Genomic DNA, 26,699 nt, shown 5'->3' with positions numbered 1-26,699 from the left:
CAGTTCAGAAACCATCTGCCCAAATCTCCAGCCAATGTTTTTTTTTGGAGACAGAATTGAAGAGTCCTTCATGCTTGAGTTACCCCATTGTTAAACCAGCCTGGCTTTCCAGAATTCAGGTTTTGAAGTGGGATGGAGTGATGGAGAGGTGGGCAGAGATATTCTGCTTCTTCTTTGGAAGGTTGATGGTGGTGCCTTAATTCTACTTTCTCAGAGTGAATGAAAACTTCCTCAAATTGGTTCTGCTTTTAGCAGTAATACCACCATGTTCATATGATGGTTGACAGTTGACAAGCATGTGCAAATGCATCCTTCCACTTGATAATTACAACAAATTTGAGAGGTGGATCATATAGCTACCACTTATTTATAGAAAAGAATCTGGAGCTGAAGCAGGTGAACTGACTTGTTCAGTTTCCTTCAGATCTTAGACAATAGAGCTGGCCCCAAATTTGAATGTTCTAGTTCTGAGTGTGCTACTCCTCCCAGTGGAAAGAGACACATCTTTCTTGTTCATGCCCTATTTGCCCCTTGACTGCCAGTTTGATCTCAGATCAGCCACTTCCGTTGTTCTGTATTGTACTACATGGGACATTCCCAGACTCCCTTGCCCCTTGGCTGCCCTGTGGGAGCAGTCAGTAAAGACACTAATAGGAGGGGAGGAAGAAGGGAGAAACCAGCATAATTCTCCACCTCTCTAAGCTTCCTGTGGAATCTCTGGGCATCTCTGGGCTGTGGCCTTCATGGCTCTGTCTCCTGTCAGACAACCCTTTCTTTTTTTTTTTTTTTTTTTTTTTTTCAACGTTTTTTATTTTATTTTTGGGACAGAGAGAGACAGAGCATGAACGGGGGAGGGTCAGAGAGAGAGGGAGACACAGAATCGGAAACAGGCTCCAGGCTCCGAGCCATCGGCCCAGAGCCTGACGCGGGGCTCGAACTCACGGACCGCGAGATCGTGACCTGGCTGAAGTCGGACGCTTAACCGACTGCGCCACCCAGGCGCCCCTAACCCTTTCTTTTTTTAAATATTTATTAATTTTTGAGAGAGAGCGAGAAAGAGAGAGAGAGAGAGAAAGAGAGAGAGAGAGAGAGAGAGCACATGCATGTGAAAGTGAAAGAGGGGACAGAGGATCCAAAGCAGGCTCTGTGTTGACAACAGAGAGCCCCATGCAGGACTCGAACTCACGAACCCTGAGATCATGACCTGGACTGATGTCAGATGCTTAACTGACTGAGCCACCCAGACACCCCTGACAGCCCTTTCTTTATCGGAGCCAGATGCCCCTGGCCTTCTGGGCTTTGGCAATATTGCCCCATCCTGTTGAATCTCCAACCCCAGGAGAGGTAAATGATTTCCTGCTGTTCCTAGTTTCTGGGGTCCTTCATTGTACCCTGCTTATTTTCTCTGTCCTTCTATAATCTTTGCACTTGATTCCCTTCATCTGAAAGACCTACAGTGGATTCTAACTGATAAAATATGTGAGTTTAAATAAACTTCCTTAAAAAACTGCTCATAAAGGTAACTAGTACCCTCACTGGACAAGCCTTGGCCATGGAGGGAGTTTGTCAGACATTTTATGGGCACATATTTTTTGATCCTTGGCTTTAAAGAAACCACTTTAATAGTACCAATTTTGGTATCGTTGGTTATCTGAAACTACACAAAATTTACCAAGGTGAAGTTTCCTTCCCCTTCCCTCCCTCCTCCCCGCCCCCGCTCCATGTACACAGAGCGTTGGCTGGGTCTTTCTAGCTCAAAACCACACCTAGCAATAAGGGTGCAGATGCAGTCCGTTTTTCTTGGTAGAAATTTTATTCTGCCTCTATTCTAACTTTGACACTAACTTCAGATTTCTTTGAATCAGTGGTTCTCAAGCTCTAGAATGCATCAGAATCACTTGGAGGGCTTATTAAAGCAGAAAGCTAGGCCCCATCTTCAGAGCTTCTGATTCAGCATGTCTGGGACGGGGCCCAAGAATTTGCGTGTTTTTAACTTGATTTTTTTATTGTGGTAAAATATGTATAACAAAATTGGTAATTTTACCCATTTTGAGCATACAATTAGGTGGCATTAAGAACTTTCATAATGTTATGCAGCCATCACCACTTTGATTTCCAAACTTGTTCACTATCCCTAACAGAAACTGTATATCTATTAGACAACAACTCCCCATATCCCACCCCCTCCCCCCGGTGCTCTCTATTCTACTTTCTGTCTCTATGAATTTGCCCATTCTAGGAACTTCATACAAGTGGAATTATACAGTATTTGCCCTTTCGTGTATGGCTTATTTCATTAAGTGTAATGTGTTCAAGTTTCATCCATGTTATAGCACGTGTCAGAATGTCCCTCCTCTTTATGGCTGAATAATATTCCATGGTAGGTATATGCCACGTTTAATTTAATCCATTCATCTGTTGATGGACATTTGTGTCATTTCTGCCTTTTGGCTATTGTCAGTAATGCTACTAAGAACATTGGCACTTAAGTATCTATTTGATTTTCTGCTCTCAATTCTTTCAGATAGATCCATAGAAATAGAATTGCTGGATCATTTGGTAATTAATTCCATTTAACTTGTCAAGAGGCCATATCAATTTTCCACAGTGGCTGCCCCATTTTGCATCCTTACCAGCAATGCACAGGGTTCTAATTTCTCCACATTGTTGCCAATACTTGCTATTTTCCTTTTTAAAAAAAAAATGTTTATTTATTTAGAGATAGAGAGAGGGAGAGTGTATGAGCAGAGGAGGAGGAAAGAGAGAGAGAATCCCAAGCAGGCTCTGTGCTGTCAACACAGAGCCTGATGCAGGTCTTGATCCCACTAACCTTGAGATCATGACCTGAGCCAAAATCAAGAGTTGGCTTAACCCACCGAGCCACCTAGGTACCGCTCTATTTTCCTTAAAAAAAAAAAATTCCATTCTAATGGGTGCAAAGTGGTAGCTCACTGTGGTTTTGATGTGCATTTCCCTAATGGCTAGTGCTCTGTGGGTCTCACCCCTGTTCTGGTAGTGCCCTCCATCAGTAATGCCTGCAGCACTCATCTGGGCACATATCACTTGTAGGAAGCTCCACAGACATGTCCCTCTCTGGGGCCTCTACTTATTGCGGGGGGGGGTGGCGGGGGTGGCTTTTGTGGTTCTTTCTTATTATGATCACAGGACAAACTTGAGCAAAAACCATCAGGGAAATTTGAGGAACAGTATTTGTTGCTGACAAGTCCTGGAGGATACATGGCAAGCCCTGAGGGCTACCAGCAAGCTTGCAGGTAAGAGCAGAGAGAAGGAGCACAGGTCTGGGTCTGCCTTTATTTGCGTGGAGAGCTTGGGTGCCTAAGGGTTTCTTGGGTTCACTCTCTATTGGCAAATTTAAAACATAAGATCAGGAGTTAAAGCATGGGAAGGGAGAAGCATGAGTCACTCAAGTGGTCAGTTATCTAGGTTGCCCAGGGCTTTCTAAAAGGGGAACTTCATGGAATGTGCACCCTAGTTCCATATTTGGTTGGTTTGCTAGTAGCTGCATCCTACAGCTGGGAGTATGTTTATTTCAGATGGGTGTCTTTTCAAGTGGGTGCCTCAACAGTCAAGGCCTAATGTCAGGTACTTACACTCCTGCTAGCGATGTTGAATATGTTTTCATGCGCTTATTGGCAATACTATATATATACAGTATATATATATATATATATATATACTGTATATATATAGTATATATATGGTACTATATATATAGTACTATATATATGTAATATATATATAGTACTATATATATGCAATATGTAGAAATATTTTATATATAACATATAAAATATATGTATATATATTTTTTTTTTTTGAGAAATGTCTCTGCAAATCCTATGCCCCTTTTTGAATTGGGTTGTTCAGTTTTTTTGTTGTTGTTGGATAATTTGCATTTTAAACAAGTTTCCAGGTGATGCTGATCTGAGAACCACAGAGTGAGAATCACCGTTTGTTTGTTTTTTTCCCTTCAAAAACTTTTATTTGTATGAACAGTTCCTAGCTCTTAGTTTATCTTAGAGCTTTTAAAAGAGTAGAGACCTTATATATTTAAGTTTGAAAAAAGTTTCTGCTATTAATCAGAAATAATCCTTTCTACTTCTTTCTGGCTTACCCCTTGGAGTAAGCCAAAAATAAAACCATATTGTACGTTTCCTGACAGAGAGATGAGAAAACAACAGACACAAGTCCTGAATTCTAGAGTTGAGAGAATCACCGTTTTAGATGAGATTGTATACGTCAAGTGATTAAGTGCCAGCCTTGTTCATGATATGGAAGTTGGATAAAATTTGCGCGGTGTGTGGTTTTAATCACTTCTTCGGAATCAGACTTTTGATAATTCATCTCCTGTGGATATTCTGGGATTTTGTTGTTGTTGTTTTTTTTTAATTTTTTTTTTTAACGTTTTATTTATTTTTGAGACAGAGAGAGACAGAGCATGAACGGGGGAGGGGCAGAGAGAGAGGGAGACACAGAATCGGAAGCAGGCTCCAGGCTCTGAGCCATCAGCCCAGAGCCCGACGCGGGGCTCGAACTCACGGACCGCGAGATCGTGACCTGAGCTGAAGTCGGCCGCTTAACTGACTGAGCCACCCAGGCACCCCTCTGGGATTTTGATATATTATCTCGTTCCCCATGCAGCAGCAATGGAAATCGAGGCAGACCTGAAATTGAAAAATCCCAGTACTATATCACCTAACACCTTCAAACCCCCAGAGATTATATCTGGATGTGTTACAATACCCTGGGAATACACATCTTACTAAAGCTGGACAGGATGTTACTACTGACCTGAAGATTTAGGAAACTCTTGTTTATATATCAGCATGAAGCCTCAAAACTCCTGACCAGTAGGAGTCATTTCATAAATGCGGCTCTTTTAAAGAAAGAATAATTCAAGGAGCCTGGGTGGCTCTGTCGGTTAAGTGTCCGACTCTTGATTTTGATTCAGATCACGATCTCACAGTTCATGAGATGGAGCCCTGTGGTGGGTTCTGCTCTGACAGCACAGAGTCTGCTTGGGGTTCTCTCTGTCCTTCCTCCTCCTTCTCTCTCTCTCTCTCTCTCTCTCTCTCTCTCTTAAAAATAAATAAATAAACTTTAAAGAAAGAATAATTATCTTAAAGAACTCTTGCTTATTAGACTGAGTTGGCAGAATTATCACTGGCCATGTGAATATGTAATTACCATGATTTATTTGTCAAGTACTGAACATAGGTAAATTTCCTACACTTTTATTGAATTTGAGAAGTTAATTAGTATGACTATTAAGCAAAACCCAGAGATCATTACATATGAAATATTTCTCTATAATTCTAATAAACTGATTTCAAAACCTATTAGGCTTGAAATTTCATTCAATAATCCGCAAACATTTTTCTCTTTGGTTAATGGATCTCTGTACTTATCCTTCTCACTAGAAATATTCTAGGACTATTTAAAAGGTTTATAACAGTTCTTGCTGGACATACATAATTAAGTTTATTTTCTGTGAAAATCTGTGGAAATGTCCCTTGGAATTAATGGAAAAGTATAATTTGTCTTATTATTGTTACTTAGTATTTATGCAGCACTTCATATTTCTAAAGCACTATATAATCACTAGTTCCTCTTGAGCAATTTTTATGTCATTCATTATAATGTCCCTTTGATATAATATGTGATTTACTTGTGTCATGCTTTTTTGATATATTTCAAGAAAAGAGTGGAATAAGATGGGCTCTTGTAATACCCTGTGTTGGGGGTCCCCAAGATCCCCCAGGTTGGATGATTCACTAGGAAGACCCACAGGATTCAACATCTAGTCACACCAACAGTTATGATTTACTACAGCAAAAGGAATCAAAGCCCAATTAGCCAAAGGAAAAGGCACTTGGGATGAAGTCTGTGGGAGAGCAGATGCAGGTGTCCAAGGGTCCAGTGGTTTTGCGTAGGGTGCAGTCAATTCCTCCAACAGCAAGTTGTGGCAACATTTTACCAGGGAAGCTCATTAGAGACTTATCGCCTAAGGTGTTTATTGAGAGCTGATCACAGAGGCAAACTTTGCCTGGCATGTGCCATATATCCAGACTTCCAGAAGGAAAGTAGGTGTTCAGCATTTTGATGATTAATTTTATGTGTCAACTTGACTAGGCCATAGTGCCCAGATATTCGGTCATACATTATTCTGATGTTTCTGTGAGGGTGTTTGGGATGGGATTGACATTTAAATTCGTGGGCTTTGAATAAAGCAGACTATTCCTTGTAATGTTGGTGGGCCTTGTCTAATGAGTTGAAGCCAGTACGGAACAAAAGATTGGCCTTTCCTACGCACAAAGAGATTCTCCCAGCAGAGAGCCTTTGGACTTGAATTGCAACATTGGCTGTCCCTGGATCTCACCTTTAATGGTCCACCCTGCAGACCTGCAGAAGTTTGGACTTGCTACCTTCCATAATCATCTGAGCCAATTCCTTAACATAAATCTCTTTCTTTTCTCTCTTTCCATCTCTCTCACATATATATCATATATATCATCTATCTATCTATCTATCTATCTATCTATCTCCTATTGCTTCTGTTTCTCTGTAGAACCCTGGCTAATACAAGTATAAGGCATATGGTTTGTACAGTTTAGACAAAGTGAGCCACTCTGATCACTTTGATGGGGGACACTCCTGAAAAATAAATTTCCAGATGCCAGCCAAGGGCAAGTCTTGCAGCAGGCCTTTCTAAGGATGGGAGTGTAAGCCTACTGGGTTAACTTTTCTCATATACCCCATCTCATACGCTATATATAGAAAGGTAAGGTAGGGGGGTGGTTCTTATCTCTTTGCTTGATCCTTGTGCATGTATACCTTGTTTAAAAACTTGGGGGGGGATCTCTTGTGTCCACAGAACTGGAGGAATATTTTTGTTACATATAAAACCATAAACCAGTGAAAGCATCCCCTATACTTCTGTTCTTGTTATTGTTTAGTATTTTCAATCTGTCTTAACATCACTGCATTATCCAAGTAAAGAAGTTAGTATCAAAAAAGGTAAAACCACCTTGGTAGCCTTCAGATCTGGCCTGCTTGCAGTTTCTGTCCTGTGATTTTTCAACAGAGAACATAACTTTTCTTTTAACTTCACAGGAAATTCTATGCTCCAATGTGCCCGGAGATATGAAGCATGACAAGAACTACCACCCAAGCAGTTGTCAGAATGAAAAGGGTTTGACAGCAGCTCCTCCAGGGGCTTGCCCTTCTCCCGCAAGCCGTCAACAATGAAGATGCTCCTGGGATGGAAGGATGGTGACTTTCCAGGCAGAAACTGTTTTCAGGATCTGTACTTGTTTACTCAAAGGTCTGTAAAGAAGCAGACATGGCCAGGCAGGGGCCACACACACGTTCTAATGCTTTTGCCATCTCAAACTTTCATTTTCTTGTCTCAACATTTTGACAAGGTCTTAACTAGTCTCCTGTGTCTTCTCTCCCCATTTTCAAGTTATTTCATATGTTGCCATAAGAATTTTTCTATAAACACGAATCTGGTCATATTGCCTCACTCAGTCCCCACTCACTATGTCTGGTCTACTGAATAAATCCTCAAGCCCTTGGCATTGCACTGAGAGAATGTCATAGTGTGGCCTGAATTTACCCTCCCAGCCATACTTCTAGTTACCTCCTCATCAAGGGTGGGTCAGTCATTTCCCTTTGACCCCTAAATCTAAGAATCCATAAGACTGTAAAGCTGTATGATTTTGTAAGACTCACTGTCAGTAAAGTACATACTTTTCAACTAAACTTAGTACTGAAATACACAAATGAGTACACATTCCTTAATTGGGTAGCTTGATCGATTTTCAAAACGAACATACCGCTGTCACCGTCACCCAAATCAAGAAATAGACTGTCACCAGGACTGCCTGTAAGTCTCTCCAGACCCTCTCTTGCTCATTCCCTGTCCCCTGCCTTCTATCACCTGTGATTCTTTTTTCCTGTTTTACAACCCTGTAGAAATGGAATCGTACAGGAGGAACTCTTTTGTACCTAGCTTCTTTTCCTCAATAGTTTGTAAGGTTTATCTGTATCATTGTAACAATTGTTGGTTGTTCTCATTGCTGTCTGGTGTTCCAATTTATTCATTTTATTTTTTAAGTTTATTTCTGAGAGAGTGAGAGAGAGCAAGGGGCAGAGAGACAGGGAGAGAGAGAATCCCAAGCAGGCTCGGTGCCGTCAGCACAGAGTCCGATGCAGGGCTTGAACTCATGAACAGTGAGATCATGACCTTAGCTGAGATCAAGAGTCAAATGCTTAACCAACTGAGCCACCCAGGCGTTCCCTTTACCCATTTTATTTTGACAGACATTAAGGTGTTCTCATTATTTGCCTACTGAGTGTAGTGCTGCTCTAAACATTCTTGTATTTTTCAGTACTTGTGTTTCAGTAACTATGTGTATGCATGACTATAGGATGTATACCTAGGAGTAAAATTATCGGGCCGTTGGGTACGAATGTCCCTAGCTTTAGTAGATACTACCAAGAAATTTACTAAAATAGTTGTGCCAATTACATTCCCAGCGGCAGTGAATGAGTGAGTGTTCCTTCACACCAACATACGGTTCTTTTCCATATTAATTTCGGTGGATGTGTAGTGATATCTCATTGTGGTTTTAATTTATGTTCCCTTAGTGACAACTGATGTTGAGAAACTTCTCATGTTTATTGGTGGTTTTGATTTTTTTCTTTTGTGAAGTGTTCATTCAAGTCCTTTGCTCATTTTGTTTTTCTATTGATTTTAGGCTGTATCGATCTACGAAAAGTTACATATCCTACGTATGGGAAATTTTGTACACATACACAGTTATCCCATTCTGTGTCTTGCCTTTTCACTCTCAGTGTATTTTTTAATGGACACAAGTTCTTAATCTTAATGAAGTCTAATAGGTTCATTTTTTTCCTTTATGGTCAGTGCTTTGGTGTCCTGTTGAGAAATCTGCTTGCTCTAAATTATCAAGATATTCTCCCATCTAATGGCATTATTGTTTTGTCTTTTATATCTAAATCTGAAATCTTCTAGACTTCATTTTTGCTTATGATGTGAGACAGGAATGTGGCTTTTCCATATAGATATTCATTTGACCCAATTTACCAGAAAGTCCACTGTTTCTCCTTTGCACTGCAAAGTCACCTTTTTATTTTATTTTAATTTTTACCATTTATTTATTTTTGAGAGACAGAGGGCAAGCGGGGGTGGGGCAGAAAGACAGGGAGACACAGAATCCGGCTCCAGGCTCTGAGCTGTCAGCCCAGAGCTGACATGGGGCTCGAACCCACAAACTGTGAGAACATGACCTGAGCTGAAGTCGGCACTTAACTGACTCAGCCACCCAGGAGCCCCCAAAGTCACCTTTTCATAAGTCAGATAGCTGCATTTGTTTTGAGTCTATTTCTGGATTCTCTGTTCAGTTCCATCAGTCTGTTTACCTGTCCTGTACCAACACCACATTGTCTTAATTACTGCGGCTTTATAGCATGTTGTGACATTTGGTACTGCAGGTCCTTCAGTTTTGTTCTTCAAAGTTGTCCTGGCTATTCCACATTATTTGCATTATCATATAAACTTTAGAATCGGTTTGTCAATTTTCACGAAAATGAACCTGGGATTTTGATTGGTATTTCATTGGATCTATATATTGGTTTTGTTATTGTTGTTGTTGTTTATTTGTTTTGTTTTGTTTTTGGGAGAGAGAGAGGGCACAAGTGAATGAGGGGCAGAAAGAGAGGGAGAGAGAGAGAATCCCATGAGGGGCAGAGAGAGAGAAGTGGGGCTCACCCAAAGCGGGGCTTGAACTCACCCCATGCGGGACTTGAACTCACAAAATGTGAGGTCATGACCTGAGCCGAAGTCAGATGCTTAACCCACTGAGCCACCCAGGCGCCCCTGGATCCATATATCTATTTGTGGGAGAATTTACATTTTATAATATCAAAATTTCCAGCTGGTGCATATGGTTCATTCATTTATTTAAGACTGCTTTAATTTTTGTAAAAATGCTTTATAGTTTATTGTGAAGAGGTCTAGGCTAACACATTGCTTGGGATATTAACATCTATGCTCATGAAAGATATTACTCTATAATTTTCCTTTCCTGTAATGTCACTGTTAGGTTATGTTAGCCCCATAAAACGAGTTAAGAAGTGTTTCTATTCTTATATTCTGTGGAAGAGTTTGTTAAGACTGGTGTTATCCCATCCTTCAGTATGTTTAGATGAATTTACTAGTGGGGCCATCTAACACTGGCAGTTTCTTTGTAAAAGAGGTTTTGCTTTCTTTTTTTTAAGTTTATTTATTTCAAGAGAGAGAGCATGCACACGAACAGGGGAGGGGCAGAGAGAGGGGGAGAGAGAAAATCCCAAGCAGGCTCCACGCTGTCAGCGCAGAGCCCAACTGAGGGCCCGAACTCATGAACCTTGGAACATGAACTGAGCCAAAATGAGGATTCGGACACTTAACGAACTGGCACCCTGTATAAAAGTTTTAAATTGCAGATTCAATTTCTTCAATAGATACATGTTTGAATTTTAAAATGTAATTTTCTGTCAGTGTATTAAATTGTGTTTTCCTTTGGATGTGTACATTTGGTTTAAATTGTCAATTTGTTGACATAATGCTGTTCATAATCTCATCAGCTTTTTCACATGTTTAATCTACAGTGATGTCCTTTTTTTATTTCCAATATTCGCAATTTGTGTCTTATCTCTATTTTTATTATCAGTTATGCTAAATATCTATCACCTTTAGACATTTGAAAGACATTTGTCTTTCAAAGAACCAATTTTTGACATTGTTGATTTTCTTTGCTTTATAGTTTTGATTTCTTTAATCTCTCCTCTTTGTTATTTCATTTCTTCTTCATTATTTGGATTTAACTCACTGTGTTTTAAAAAATTGTGATGGGGGCGCCTGGTTGAGCATCCGACTTTGGCTCAGGTCATGATCTCACGGCTCGTGAATTCAAGCCCCGCGTTGGGCTCTGTGCTGACAGCTCGGAGCCTGGAGCCTGCTTCGGATTCTGTGTCTCCCTCTCTCTCTGCCCCTCCCCGGCTCATGCTCTGTCTCTCAAAAATAAATAAATGTTCAAAAAAAATTTTTTTAAATTGCTTGTGATGGATACTAGCAATATATGCATTTAAAACACTTTTTTTATATGATCATGTGATACCATTCAGCTTTTTCCCCATTCTATTTAAAAAAATTTTTTTTAATGTTTATTTATTTTTGATTGAGAGAGAGAGAGACAGAGCACAAGCCAGGGAGGGACAGAGAGACAGGGAGACAAAGAATCCAAAGCAGGCTCCAGGCTCCAAGCTGTCAGCCCAGAGCCTGACACAAGGCTTGAACTCAAGAACTGTGAGATCATGATCTGAGCCAAAGTAGGCCGCTTAACCAACTGAGCCACCCAGGCACTCTCCCCATTCTGTCTTGTGTGACTAAAAACATGTGTTTTCCAAGAAAGGTCCTCTAACAAACTAGGGATATAGTTTGTTAATATGAAAATCTTAGTTTTCTAGAAAGCAACTTGTATGATGTAGAGCTATGGCCATAATTATAACTGTTAATATAAGAATTCCAAATGTTGCCTAGTGGTCTGGATGATGGGGATCTTCTTTTACACACCCAAGCTTTTACGTAGTAGGAAGTGACTTAGCACCAGAAAGAACTGAATGCTGGGCAGTGTCCTTGGACAATATGTCATCTTTCATCTACGTTTGAGCTGAGTCTATTAGTAGGACTGTATTAGTTTCCTACACCTGCCATGACTAAGTACCAGCAACTGGATGGCTTAACAGAAATTTATTGCCTCACAGCCCTGGAGGCTTGAAGTCTGAGATCCAAGTATGGACAGGACAGCACTTCCATTGAAACCTTAGGGGAAATCATCCTTCCTTGCCTCTTCCTAGCTTCTGGCAGTTTGCCAGAAATCTTGGGTGATCCCCAACTTACAGATGCATCACTCCAATCTTCCACCTTCGCAAGGCCATCTTCCCTCTTTGTATGTCTCTCTCTGTATTCAACTTTACCCTCTTTAAGGACACCGGTCCTATTTGTATAATATAGCATTATATTGTATAATAGGATTGTATAATAGTCCTACTTGGTTAGGGTCTACCCTTATGACCTCATTTTAAATTGATTAGCTCTGCAAAGACCCCATTTCTAAGTAAGGTCATATCCTGAGGTACTAGGGGTTAGGACTCCCAACATGGCTTTTTGGAGGGATATAACTGAACCCACAACAAAGACAATGTCAGTGCTTGTTGAGAAGTCTCCACAGATGGCCAAATGGAAAGCCAGACAATGGAGACGGGAAGGACAAACATCCCATAGACAGGCAGCTAGAACACTCTTCTCGCATATGGAGACATATCATTTCCATGACTGACACGTTGCACCACCGATTCACCAGCCTTCTTGGGCGATACGATTTCCAACATGTGACCATACTTGCTTTAGTCCTCAGAGTGAACATCTGATCACTTGTAGCTCCCATATGCACAAAATAATTTGGTCCTGGTGTTCGGATATATCACTGATGGAAAACCTGGCTCAGCATTGTGAGGCCAAATTGCACAAACTGCTTTCAAACCGATACATGTTAACCTAAATCCCTATTTTCAAGGTGGCAGTAACCTTAGGAGAAAAGCAGTTGTTTAGAACCCGGTCAGCAGCTGATGCATGTACTTCTAGATTCCATTGGCGCTTCTCTGTGGCACCTCTTAACCTTTCAGAAATTTAGTACCGACTCTGCTCCTGTGATTGTCATTTTCTGCAATGTTTCTTTCTCAACCGCACCTTAGCTGGATCACCCTCTAGATAGCATCGATAGATTTTTAAGACCAGAAAGCAGCCGGGCCAATGAACCACTAAAAATAGCTACACTCATGGATCAATTAAATCCAGCTTGACATCCTTAGCGCATCTGTAATGTGATAATAATGATGATCTACCTCCTAGAGATGTTGTGAGGAATAACCAATGAATGATTGCAAAGCACCCTGAAAATAGAAAGGGCCCGATAAAAGCTTGTAATTATTAACGGTAATCATTTGCAAGTGACCTAGAAATTACTAAGTTATAACATTCATTTTGTCGTGCGTTCTTTTTGCGTAACGTTTGGATTTCCAGCCCCAGGCTCTGTGTTGAGAGAGATTATAAGCTGCCACACGCTGCAGCCCTTGGGAGCCTTCTAAGGAAAAACTCAAAAGCAATCTATCCCTGTACAGTATACAGGGTATACTGTATATCCTCGTATCTCTGGCCTTTAAAATTTGCCTTTCTTCCCTGTAGTTGAAATTAGAGATAAATTCTTGATAGTCATTCATTGATCCGACTGTTACTTATTAGGCATCACAGACACAGACGTGGGTTCTGAGGACACAAGGCAGAAAAATAGACATAGTACCTATTCTCTTGGAGTTTTTGGTCTGTGTAGATAAAATAAGTGAGGTGGCAATAGCAGATGCTAGGATGGGGCAAATACCCAGCCAGCCCATCCCCAGGAGCAGGAACGTACAGGCAGGGACTGGATCGAAAGCATTATTGTTTGGATGGAACATCATGCATCGCCCTGGAGGGCCATCCTGCCCCACTTCTACCCTGCTTTCGCAGAAGAACTGTGACTATGGGTCATCTGCCCCACCGCCTTATTTCTCCGGGTAATCATTCATCAACGTCTTTTGTCTTCCCTCTTTTTAAAAAGCTCAACAGGAGAGGCAGCTCTTTTACCAAACCAGGCCGGACTTACTCTATCTCCTCAGCTATCTAGGGGCCAGACTGAGTTAACTGGTAACTGGGCACCAGACAAATGTGCAATACTCCCTTAGGTTTCCATGTCTGCTGGACCTGGAACGTTCTCTGTGAAGAAGATAGAACCCCTCCAGTAGGTTCGACTTTATTGCAAAACTAACAGTGGCCCGAGTTAGAGGGCCCCACTGGTGGCCCTAGTGGTCCTAGTTAGGGCTTTGGGTTATCAGTCCCGCTCTCCTCACCACATCCGCATCCCTGGTTTCTCCTCCTTCCTGTGTCTTGGTGTTGAAGGTCCTAACTCATCTCCCATTTCCTTGGAGGCAGGGTCCTTATTTTCCCTGCATTTTCTGACGAGTGGATATTCCATCTTGCATCCTGAACCTTCTTTGTGATTAAAGAGTCCCTCAACCCACATGTCCTGGTGACAGAGTCCTCAGTCACAGCCCTTTTCTTCTAATGGTTGCCATTCCACACCTGGGAGCTCAGGTGTGGCTTTTTCTGTCCCTTCCTGACACAACCCTGGACCTGGACTTGTTTTAAATGGTGTGTTAGTGGTACTTGAATCTGGCTTATTCACTCCTTCTTTTCCTTCCTGCCTTCTGCAAATATTTTGAACCCCTTCTCTGATCTCAGCACAGTGCTTGACCCTGGGGACACAAAGGTTTTAATAGCATTCAGATGCCTATGCAGCTGTCTCTAGAATCACCAGACATGAGCTCGATCCCTGGTGGGGACCCACACTGCTTCACAACTTGTGAGGTGAAGTGCACCTAAAGATAAGGTCAGGGAAGGCCAGGGTTTGAAGCCGCACTTCAAAAAGCAGCTGCTCCCTGGGTACTTACCAGAGCAGCTGACCACTGTCTCTGACCAGGTAGGATCTCTCTGTTCTGACTTTGGACTCATTCAGCTTCCTCTCAGCTCTGCTTAGCTATCGGCCGTCTCCTCTGAGCACAGTCTGACCCAACCAGTAGCTATTTTTTTCTGCTCAGCACATCCTGTAATTCCTGTAATTGTTCCTAGCTTCTGTAATGGGCTTTGACTGTAACCATGAACGTTTCTTCTGCGTCTGATTTTCCCAAGGCCCCAGAAGGAAGTATTTGACTCTCCAGTTTCTTGCATTTGACCTCTTGGATCAGTTTTAGAAGCTCAGTCAAGTATGTGGGTCCTACCACCCTGAGATGCAGATCTTACTGCCTGGATTTCTGCTTCACTAGCTGGACCCATCCTCCTGCTGCCCCCAAAGCGTGGTTTTAGCCCAGAGGCGAGAGCACAACCATTGCTTGCTTGCGGGTTGCAGGAAGAAGCAGAAAGGACGTACTCTGGGCTCTTGGTTTGGAATCTGGCTCCACCACCTACTTGGTTGTGTGAATTGGGGCAATTGACTTAACATCCACAAACCTCGAATTCTACTCTATAATTAAGGGGGATAAAATCCATTTCAGCAGGCTGTCATGAATATTACATAAGACAGTAAGTGGAAAGTACTAGCACGAGGCCTGGCATTGAGTAGGTGCTCACAGATGCTGGTTCCTTCATAATGTTTAGAGTGCTGCTTCAAATCTGCGATATCGGCTTGACTTCTCAAATCTCCGTGAGGTCTGCACTTCATCCACTTCAGATTGCCCGTTGCTATTATCACCGGTAAATGCATTCCTAAGCTGGAGACAGGGAAAGAGAGACGACAGATTAAACTCAACCAAGATTAGCAAACCCAGGGGAAGAGTGTGGTTTTCACATGTCCTTAAATGCCTGTCACTCAGAACAATGTCACCTGATAGTGAAAATGGTAAATATCTGTGAATCCCCAGCACAGAGTAGAATGCTCTCTCTTAATACTTACAGAATTCAGAAATCAACCTCTGGGTCTAGGTCAGGTGTGTCCCTCAGTGCCTATTTTCTAAACTCCAAGATTGGAGAGAATCATAATTTTTTTTTAAGTGATTTCTCAGGGAGGCTTCATAAGGCTATAGTTTAGTACAATTATGAGGTTAGATTCTAGGGCTGCTAACCTGGCAGTCCTGTGACCCCCCAAGGACAAATTAATTTAAAGTGAATGAAGAAGAACTACAATTATTACCTTTTGGAGAGCCAAGGAGTGCTTGTTAGGAACAAAGTGTGCAATCAAATGCTGATGATGGTTCTGCAGGCTGAGCATTTCTGAATACTTTAGGTACACAAATTGCTTTTGGTTCGTGTAACTCTGTTTCAACGTGAAATTTGCTCCTCAGGGGAAGCGGAAAAGAAAAATTTAAGTCTTCTCTTGGTGTCCACCGTTCAGGGAAAAATGGCACCGTTTTCATATAATGAGGCATCAGGTGGGAGGCGGTCCTGGTTCTGTCCCAAGTATTCCTCTCTGTTTTGTTATTCCACATCAGAGATAGCACAGAGTAAGCTCATCTGGGCATTTTTGTACATTGTGATTGTCATTAACCAAATACGTTGCCGTGCTTATTTTTGGAATATAAATCTTCAGATGACATAGCAAAGATAGAGTGGGTTCCTTTTGAATTGTCACCAGAGGATGATGGGACTCCAATTCCTCAACTGCTGTAGTTGGGGCTGGGACTCTGTGCCCCTTTCAAGGACCCTTGAGGTCAAGTAGGATGATGTTTCTTAGAAATACAAGTGATGAGATATTATAATAAAACAGTAATTATACTCTAGATTTGTATTTTTCTTTTAAGTAGTTTAAGATGCTTTCATGTGTTTTCTCTCCTTTGGGGGGGAAAAAAACCCCGGATACATTTTCCATTTATGCTTCTATATATTAGAATAAAAATTGCTTGTGTTTTATTGATCCTACATGATGGGGTTATTCACCCTAAGATACTCCTCAAGGAAGAAGGAAAGGTCTTTTGGATGCTTACCCATGGGCCTAGAATCTGTAATTCATGGCTTGTAGTAAACTCCTAGCTACTGCCTTGCTTTAGGTGGATTGAGGCAAGTATTTTACCTCTCTGGACTTTCATTTGTCTGTGCAGGAAATAAGGGTTAATACAGAAAAAGGTGTCCAGTTGCCTGGCTAGCACTGTTGCCTGAGCAGTGTGGCATCCGAGGCCCCGACAGTTCCACATGGCCTCCTCCTTGACTGTGAGGGGAGTTGGTAGTGAGGGGACGCAAAAATGCTGGCGGATACACCCAGCAAGAATCCACCTCTCCTTGCCTTCTGTACCTGCACCTAAGGGACCCTAGACTTCTCCACACGCCTGTAGTCTCAGATAGGAGGAGACATTTGGGCTTCTCCGTTACTTTGATGGAAATGGCCACAGAAGCAGCCCTCCCTCCCCAAACGTAGGCAGGCAGTGAATTGCTGTGTCCTCAGCAGGTACCCATGCTATTCATTAGGGTAGCCACTTTGCTCTGTCATCTCTAACACACCAAGATTTGGGGCCACCTCTGAGACTTTGCCGCAAATTCAGGACCATGGCCAGTCACTCTTGAGGTCTTGGTGGATCTGTTTTTCCCCAACTGTTTTCCTCACTCTATCGTCTCAGCCTTTACTCCCCTGAAATTGAGGAAACTACTCATCTCAACAAAATAATCAATGAGCAGACCTAATGAGTTACCAATTTTATACCCAGAAGCCTACCCCATTGTGTATGTTTTTGAAAGCCAGGTCTTTATATTTACATATGGTTGGAAAAAAATTATCAGATACACAGAATAAAATCTCCTATATTTCTCATTCATTCTCAACTCCTCCTAACTTTGAGAATAGCCAAGGGCTTTAGGATAAAAAGAAATTTTCAATGCTGCCCGGAAGGGACAGCAAGTCACATCTTAAACACCACAAATTTTCTTCTCGGCTAATATCTATTCTTCTATCCACACTCACACCATTTTGAGCTCTGAGTTTTAGCATATCATACCACAGCATTACACTCTAATCCTTACCACTAAATCATAGTTCTGCACTGATACAACAGGTTGAAGGGACTCCACATGGGTGGATTTTCTGATGAGCAACTTTCTTTGATCTAAGAAACTAAAGTTAACATACTTGCCTTTGAGTTTCTGCCAGTCTTTTATTTGAGACATCTAAACAGAGATCTCCCCCACTTGACGCTTCTAAACAGCATCTAAAAAGACAAAGCTGCCAAGAGATAGTAAACAACATTCAATAAATAGAACCTGTTTTGGAGAAGGCCTTCTGGTGTTGTGTGTTTGATGCAGGACTTGGAAATGTTCCCAGTCTGTTAATAATTGATGGGCTATTCGAACATACTGAGGCACAAATACACAGCTTTAAGTGGAAAAATTCTTATTTGTCCTTATTCACCCCCTTCCTTGTCCCCATAGAGTTATTTGTTGTCATAACATTCTAAGGGTGTTCTTCCAAAGTAATTCCAGAGTGTAAGAAGGCATTCAGAGAGAGTTTTTAGTATCCAGATGGATTCCACACACTCTCCAAAGAATTCCTCAGGGTTGACCCCATCAGGTCAGATTTTAAAGTTAATCTACTTGGGGCGCCTGGGTGGCTCAAGTCTGTTAAGCACCTGACTCTTGGTTTCTGCTCAGGTTATGATCTCATGGTTGGTTGGTGAGTCCGTGTCTGGCTTTGTGCTGACAGCGCAGAGCCTGCTTGGGATTCTCTCTCTCTCCCTCTCTTGGCTCCTCCCCCACTCGCGCGGTCTCTGTCTCTCTCAAAATAATTAAAAAAAAAAAAATAAGTTAGTCTACCCCAAAGAGACTGGATGGGAACATTTTGGGGAAACAATTGCTTTCCTTATAAAGCAGTCTCTCTAATTGGGCAGACGAGAGGATGGAAGACTCCTATTTTCTTGGCAGATAGGGGGCTTTCTCCTGCGTTTTGGAAAGTTAAGCCTTATTCTCGCCGAATCTCGCCTTATTCTGAGATGGCGCTGGTCCCGGCTGTGGAGGCCACAGAGCCTCCCTTTGTTGGTGAGCTGCGCAGGACGTCAGCCGTAGCCTGACAAGCCTCTAGGGTTCCCATCAGGTCCCAGGGAGAACAGCCTGGTGCAGAGCCGTGGGCAGAAATGCAGAAAGGCTGAGTTTTTTTTTTGTTGTTTGTTTGTTTTTTTTTTTTTTTTTTTACTTTTTGAAAATAGTTTTATTGAAATATAATTCAAATATCATGCAATACACCCATTTATTGTATTTTTCTAAACCTTTGATTATCTGAAAATATCCTTGTGCAGTTTTTTTAAGTTAAAAGTTTTTTTTTATTTTTTTTTTTATTTTTTAATATATGAAATTTACTGTCAAATTGGTTTCCATGCAACACCCAGTGCTCATCCCAAAAGGTGCCCTCCTCAATACCCATCACCCACCCTGCCCTCCCTCCCACCCTGCCCTCCCTCCCACCCCCCATCAACCCTCAGTTTGTTCTCAGTTTTTAACAGTCTCTTATGCTTTGGCTCTCTCCCACTCTAACCTCTTTTTTTTTTTTTTTTTTTTTTTTTTTTTCCTTCCCCTCCCCCATGGGTTTCTGTTATGTTTCTCAGGATCCACATAAGAGTGAAACCATATGGTATCTGTCTTTCTCTGTATGGCTTATTTCACTTAGCATCACACTCTCCAGTTCCATCCATGTTGCTACAAAAGGCCATATTTCATTTTTTCTCATTGCCACGTAGTATTCCATTGTGTATATAAACCACAATTTCTTTATCCATTCATCAGTTGATGGACATTTAGGCTCTTTCCATAATTTGGCTATTGTTGAGAGTGCCGCTATAAACATTGGGGTACAGGTGCCCCTATGCATCAGTACTCCTGTATCCCTTGGATAAATTCCTAGCAGTGCTATTGCTGGGTCATAGGGTAGGTCTATTTTTAATTTTCTGAGGAACCTCCACACTGCAGAAAGGCTGAGTTTTAATTAATCAACAAAGTAATTAGATAAGGTACAAGGTGGCCTGCAAAGGTACATAGCGTTCGGCAATGTCGAAAATAAGCAAGGAAATCAGGACGAGTGGTGCTTGTAGGAGAAAGGAAATGAAGGGACGGGATTAAGATGAAAGTAGGGGTGAAGCGTGCACCGAAAGTACAGCCCTAAAGCCCGGGGTGCATCAGGCGCGCAGTGTGATCGGTTACACTTAACACCGGAGGGAGCCAGGTCCCAGGGCCCGCATCGTCGTCTTCCATCTGCCAGCCACAAAGAACTTCCTTTCACAGGTTTTGTCCGGAGTATCTGCTACCTCATTCTTGCATCAAACACCGTGATCGGATTTAATGCGGTCATTTGGTTTAATTCTTTCAATGTAGGCAGAATAAAGATCACATTCTCTAAGTCGAATAGGTGTGACAAAGCTTTCTCTCTGAGACCCACAACAGTCTCACGTTCTCATGCTTCATCTCTCCGGCTTCTCCCTTTAGTGCTCTGCACAGGAAGGACAAAGAAAAGGGAAAAAAAAAAATCATTTTTCTCCTACTGTGTATGAAGGGCTGGGCTAGGTTATTTGCATAGATTATTCCATTTAGTCCTCACAATAAACCTAGGAGGGAGGTACTCTTTCCCGCATGTTATAGAGGAGGAAAGAGGCTCCCAGAGGTTTGTAAATGTACCTGATCTCGGTGTGTGTTGGAGGCAGGGTTTGCACCCACAAGCTGACTTCGATGATAAATCAAACATAGCTATAGTTTCTGCTTAAATCAATCAATCGGCAAGATCTTTCCAAGATCTACCTTGCGCTTGGCCCCAGAGATATTCCATAATTCCCCCAGGCTCTCCCATCTATTTGCTAACTCTCAGCATGGGGGAAGGATCTGTGGATAAAAGAGGGGTAAAAGGGATTTGATTTTTTTTTTTATATTCCAGTGATATTTCCTTCTACCACTTTATTATTATTTTTTTCCTGATCATCCTCCCCAAAGCACTATGTTGGTCAGGATATTAAAAATGAGCAGAAAACCTTTTCTATTTTTCTTTTTTCCCAGCTACTCTTTATCTAAGCAAGGCATAGCTAGCTAGAGGTAATTTCAATCCATTTTCGAGAAAAGACTGCCTGCCTTGGCGTGTTTTTATCCATAATGCCATCAGGCTGTACATGAATCCAGGACAAAGTGTCTTCATTGTATTATGCGGGAGAGAAATAGAGTCAAAGTCATCTTAACTTTGTAATGAATAGCATTTTGTCAGAGTGAATATTTGGCTCATGGGATGTTAAAGGAGCAACAGGACTAAAATGCTTTAATAGTCCAGAGACTAGCACAGCGAAATGAATTTATTGCTTTTAGTAGGGTTCCCAGTGGACAGCACGTAATGAAATTCGCTATCTGATAAGGCCGCCTTGGTGTGGGAGACTCGCTGGCAGGCGAGAGCAGCATACTGAATCCCGGGGCTCGGGAAACCTGAGGTGACCCTCACACCTGCAGCACAAGTGGCAGATTGCTCCCCCGTCTGGGTGAATTGATACACAGAATAAACGCGTGAGAGCCTTCACGGGGAGGAGGTGTCACGGGCCTATCAGTTGCCCTGCTCAAGACCATTCATTTTCAGGGGTGGCCGCGCAGATATTATTAGACAGACTGAGCGCAAAGAGGACACCGATGGCCTGACTGTACTTGGATGAACCATAAAACGAATCACACCAATTTGTTTCTGGAAGGGGGTGTTTTTTCACCAGACCCAGAGGCCCAAATAAGATCTCTGGATGCCGAATAACAACGTAAATTAATTTGGCACCTCTGACCTCCAGGCACAAGGCCACTCATTGGACAGAAGAAAAGTGGCAGAGTGGGGACAAACGAATATTGGAAGAGGTGTGTAAAGGGCTGATACTTGTAGGGAGGGGCTTTCGGTTTTGCCAGAGAATAAAAGGTTACAACATTCCCATAGCCTCTAAGATGGAGGGGAGCCCAGAGGACTCACCACAAAAACGAGTCCACAAGTAGGAAAACAGGAGTGTTAGGCGAGAAACGAACATCTTATCTGGAGGCAATTCTAATGAGTATCAATTGAGAGGAGGAGACAAATCCATATACCACTTTCCCCTCACTGCCAAGAAGCATATCTTGGAGCTTACATTTCATCATTCACCCTACTTACGCATGGTGGTAAGAAATCATGTCATTAGCTTTGCGTGTTTTCCACTGGGTTGAATGTTGTCTAGGACAGAGACCATATTACTAGGGGAGTACAAATTAGTACAACCGCTTTGGGAAACAGTTGGTGTTATCCCCTAAAGGTGCACCTTAATGTACCCTATGACCTAGCAGTTCCGCTTTTAGGCTTATTGCCAAGGTGAATTCTTGTACATACACAGCAGGGATATGTATGAGAATGTTCGTAATACTAAAACCTGGGAACGGATGCTTATAACTGAAGAGAACAAATAAATGGTGGGTTCACGTAATGGATATTATTCAGTAGTCAAACAAATGAACCACAGCAATGTTACAATTAGTATGGATAAATCTCTGCAATAAATAATATGCAAGTGGGAAAAAAACCGGGACTGAGCAAAATGAATATACCCTTTTGGTAAAGTTAAAAACAAATTATATACTTTATTTATTTATTTATTTATTTATTTATTTATTTTAAAGTTTATTTACTTATTTTGAGAGAGAGAGAGAAAGAGAGAGATGGAGAGAGAGAGAATCCCAAGCAGGCTCCGCGCTGTCAGCACAGATCGCGACATGAGGCTCAATCCCATGAACTATGAGATCATGACCTGAGCCGAAATCAGGAGTTAGACACTTAACCAACTGAACCACCCAGGTGTCCCTAAATCATATACTTTGATTTTATTTTATTTTTTCCAAATCATATACTTTTAAAGGACTCCATAGATATACAGAAAACGCACACGTGTATATATGAAAGCATGGGAATGATGATCATAGAATTCAGGGTGATTTGGGATGGCCTGGGGAGACCATGTGGTTGGATGTGGGTTGTCAAGGTCCTGGCTTTTATTTTGGCTGGTGGTTTTGCAGGTGCTTCATACAGATGACTAAATAAGAAATAAATAAGAATGGGCCATGCATAGGCCTGTGATGAGAGTGGTACCAAGGTTTATTATGATGAATCCAATTGTGTCCACCTGAGATCCAAAGGGAAAACCAAGAAAGAGAAAAGAGGAAATTATGCTGATCCCAGAACACTTCACTTAGTACTTGGTGCTTAACAGGATTTCACAGCCATGCTGGTGGAATAAAATATTTGAATCTAATCAGGTGCCTTGGTGATAATGTTACTCATAATTAGTTCTCCAAGCAGAGTGGTTCTTACATGCTGGTACAAGTTTTTGAGTCTTGAATCAAGAACTGACATAATTCATATGAAGAAATTATTTTTTTCTGAATATCTCAACATTTATTTCAACATTTTATCAAAGCGTAGACAGAAACATTGAAAGAATTTTATAATGAACCTTCATATATCTACCACCTAGATTCTACCATTAACATTTTATTCTATTTTATCACATTTCCACCCATTCTTTTATCTATCAATCTATATCTCAGTTTTTAGCTGTATTTCAAAATCAAATACAAATCTCAGGCTATGTCTTACTAAATACTTCTGCATTCGTATCTTTAACTAGTTTCACATTTATTTTCATTTCTGATTTACAGGGGATATCAAAGAAAAAAGTTAAGGCATTTCTTGAATGAGGAAGAAAAGTGAATGACAAGTAGATTCGAAACTGAAAGCAATAAAATGAATGTGGCTAAAAAAAAAAAATGCTTTTAAACAAGCGCCCTCCAGCATCTCAAGAGCATCATGACCAGAGAGCGGAGTGCTGTTCTGCCATCAGAGGAGGACGAGTAGATCCTGAATGCGGCCCGAGAGAGACACAATTCAGAGCTAGGTGGTACCAAGGTAAGTGCACATGAGGAACTGTTGAGAAGCCAGATCAAATCCCTAAACTCTGAGTAGCCTCCGTGTCAGGTTATGTGGATTCTATCATAGAAGCACTCACAGCCTTCCTGGAGCATTGCTGCTCAGTTTCCGTTCTGAGCCGCACTGGGGGTGATCCTTCAGATAGGAGAAGCCCCAGTAAGGCTCTCACAAGCAAACGTGACAGACTCTGGCAAGACAGTTTTTACCCCAACGCGCCACCGTGATTGCCTAACCAAGGGGGCAAAATTATTACAGCTGCCACTCTCCCAAATCGGTGCCCTCCCACCAAAGACTTCCAGGTGGTTTGAGGGACCCCAGTTCCGTGTTCTTCACACTCCAATTCAGAAGAGGAGACTATTGAAAGAATTATGGTCATCCTATTTAGCCCATTGTGTAAATCATCCACTGCCACCAAAGAATTGCTCCCCTGGATTAATTCTACCAAAACCATCTGAGAAAACCAATTCTTGGTACGATGGGCTACTATCAGAGAGCTCCGGTTAACGCATATGTAACTTCGTGAGCACAGATGTAACCTGGAAGGAAGACATACAAATATTTAGCTTGAAAGATTTACAACCAATCATTTCGAAGGGAGCAATGCTTTAAAACGGGGATCAGCAGATTACGGTTGGCATGTCAAATCCAATCCACAGTCTGCTCTTGTAAACGAAGTTTTGATGGAACACAGCCACGCTCATTAATTTATGTGTTGCCTATGGCTGCTTTCGTACTCAACAGCAGTGTTGGGTAGTTGCAATGGAAATTATATGGCTTGCAAAGGCTAAAATGTTTATTCACTGGCCCCTTACAGAAATCATTTGTGAAACCCTGGGCTTAATGGAGTGGCTCCTGGGGAAGGTATATGTTGATGGGGTGGGGAGGTATCCATGAAGGTGAAGCGTTGGCTTCCAGACAGTCCTATGGAGTCACCTATGGGTGTGTGTTTCTTTCCACACTCACTTCATCAACCAAAGAAAGTCTGCTCCATTTTTTTTTTTTTTTACGTGAGGGTTTCTGCATTGTCTGAACAAAGAGTTTTACAGGTTTTAGAAGTTAAATCAAACACTGCCTACCTCAGTGCTTTTCAATCCTGGCTGCACAATGGAATTGTCTGGGACCTTTAAAAAAAAAGTGTATTTATTTATTTTGAGAGAGAGAGAGAGAGTTCGAGCAAGTACTGGAGCGAGCAGGGGAGGGGCAGAAAGAGAGAGAGGGGAGAGAGAGGGAGAGAATCTCAAGTAGGCTCCATGCGGTCAGCACAGAGCCCGACCTCATGAACCGTGATATCATGACCGTAGCTGAAATCCAGAGTCGGATGCTTAACTGACTGAGCCAGGCCCTTTTTTAAAAATAACAACAGTCAGGACGCCTGGGTAGCTCAGTCTGTTAAGCGACCGACTTTGGCTCAGGTCATGATCTCACAGTTTGTGGGTTCGAGCCCCGCGTCGGGCTCTGTGCTGACAGCTTGGAGCCTGGAGCCTGCTTCGGATTCTGTGTCTCTTTCTGTCTCTGCCCCACCCCCACTTGCGCTCTGTCTCTCTGTCTCTCTGTCTCAAAAATGAATAAACGTTAAAAAAAATTAAAACAAAACAAAACCAACAGTCTGCCCCAGAATGGAAACAGAACAAACAGAAACAAACTTCCTAGGTGACTCTATTACACACCCGGGCAGGAAAGCCACTGGTGTGGAGGGCAAGGAGGTCAGTTCCTGGTGAGGTGCCCCCAGAGGGAGGCCTTGGACAGTAATGGGCATGAGTGAGAGCCCTGAAAAGCTGGCAGGACTGACAGGAGGGAACCCCAAGGGGCAAGAGAGACACAGAATGTAGGAGTTGAATCATGGCATTCACAGGCCAAAACCTCTTAAAGTTGACGTACAGCTAACTTGTATCCTAATTGACAGTGCAAGTCCACTTAATATACTCCCTCCAGGCCACTTAAACCCGGACAGCTGCAGTGAAAGGTGCAATCCAGAAACATATTCGGAGTCGGCCTTGATTTAAAAGGAAAACCTAATGAGAATTTTAAAGCATGCAATGGTACCACACTATCATCCTGTTCCTAGTCCTTAGGGCCTTTGTGGGACGTCATTTTGCTGTGGGAGGTGGTGATAAAATGGCAGCGAGGAAGGAATCCAGGACAAAAAATAATGCCTTGGTTTCCACTGGTAGGAATTTAAGCTCCATTCTCTTCTCACCTGAGAGTCTCTCTAGCATGTTCCTGGGTGATGCTCTGGTGTCTTTGAAGCTCCGAGGGTAAGCTACACACAAAGGGGGGGGGGGGGCAGTGAGTTTAGAGGGACTAGGTTAGGATGTTCCTCTGGGGGCAGAGCTGGTGACCTCTGAAGGCTTCTCTGATAAGAAGAATCTCTGATTCTACCAATAAGCAACCAGAAACAAGTGCCCCCAGGATCCCACTGTAAGCGAAGGGAGAGAATTCTCTTTTCCTCTAGAGAAAAGTACCTTAAGCACACTGACCTTCTAGGGAGTGCCTACCCCACCTACTGGGACCTGCAGTTCCAAATACCCAGCAGGAAAGACAAATGAGACTCTGAAATAGTTGTGAAGAGATTCCTTTCTGTACTTAAAAAAAATTTTTTTAACGTTTATTAGAGAGAGAGAGAGAGAGAGAGAGAGAATGAGAGAGAGCAGGGGAGGGGCAGAGAGAGAAGGAGACACAGAATCCAAAGCAGGTTCCAGGCTCTGAGCTGTCAGCACAGAGCCCGACGCAGGACTTGAACCCACGATCTACAAGATCATGACCTGAGCCGAAACTGGACCCTCAACCAACTCAACTGAGTCACTCAGGTGCCCCCCTTTCTGTACTTTTGAGGTGTAATGGATATATAACATATTAATTTCAGGTGCACAACATAATGATTTGGCATTTGCATATATTGCAAAATGATTGCCACAGTGTCTGGTTATGACAGCCATCATCACACACAGCCACTGCTTTTCTTTTCTTGTGATGAGAACTTTTAAGATCCACTCTCAGCAACTTTCGAATGTGCAATACAGTATTAACTATAGTTGCCATGCTGTCCATCACATTCCCAGTACTTACTTTATTTTATAGCTGGAAGGTTGTACC

General features: G+C 42.1%; 2 long non-coding RNA genes across 2 annotated transcripts in view; one reads left to right on the top strand and one right to left on the bottom strand.

Moving 5' to 3' along the window:
* The window catches only part of LOC122217457, a 73,693-nt gene that overhangs the window by 15,052 nt on the left and 31,942 nt on the right, over positions 1-26,699 (top strand). Inside the window, exons 3-4 of the long non-coding RNA XR_006201513.1 lie at positions 7,135-7,345; positions 23,339-23,585. This is a non-coding gene — a long non-coding RNA (uncharacterized LOC122217457). The remainder of the gene's footprint in view (positions 1-7,134; positions 7,346-23,338; positions 23,586-26,699) is intronic.
* On the bottom strand, positions 15,192-16,404 carry LOC122217458. Its single transcript, XR_006201514.1, has 2 exons — positions 15,870-16,404; positions 15,192-15,450 (listed from the first exon to the last, which is right to left on the bottom strand). It is a non-coding gene; the product is annotated as an uncharacterized LOC122217458 (long non-coding RNA).

This window comes from Panthera leo, chromosome B1 (genome assembly GCF_018350215.1).
Source record: "Panthera leo isolate Ple1 chromosome B1, P.leo_Ple1_pat1.1, whole genome shotgun sequence".
NCBI lineage: Eukaryota > Metazoa > Chordata > Mammalia > Carnivora > Felidae > Panthera > Panthera leo.
The sequence above is the reverse complement of the archived record's forward strand: the minus strand, read 5'-3'. Positions and strand labels throughout refer to the sequence as shown.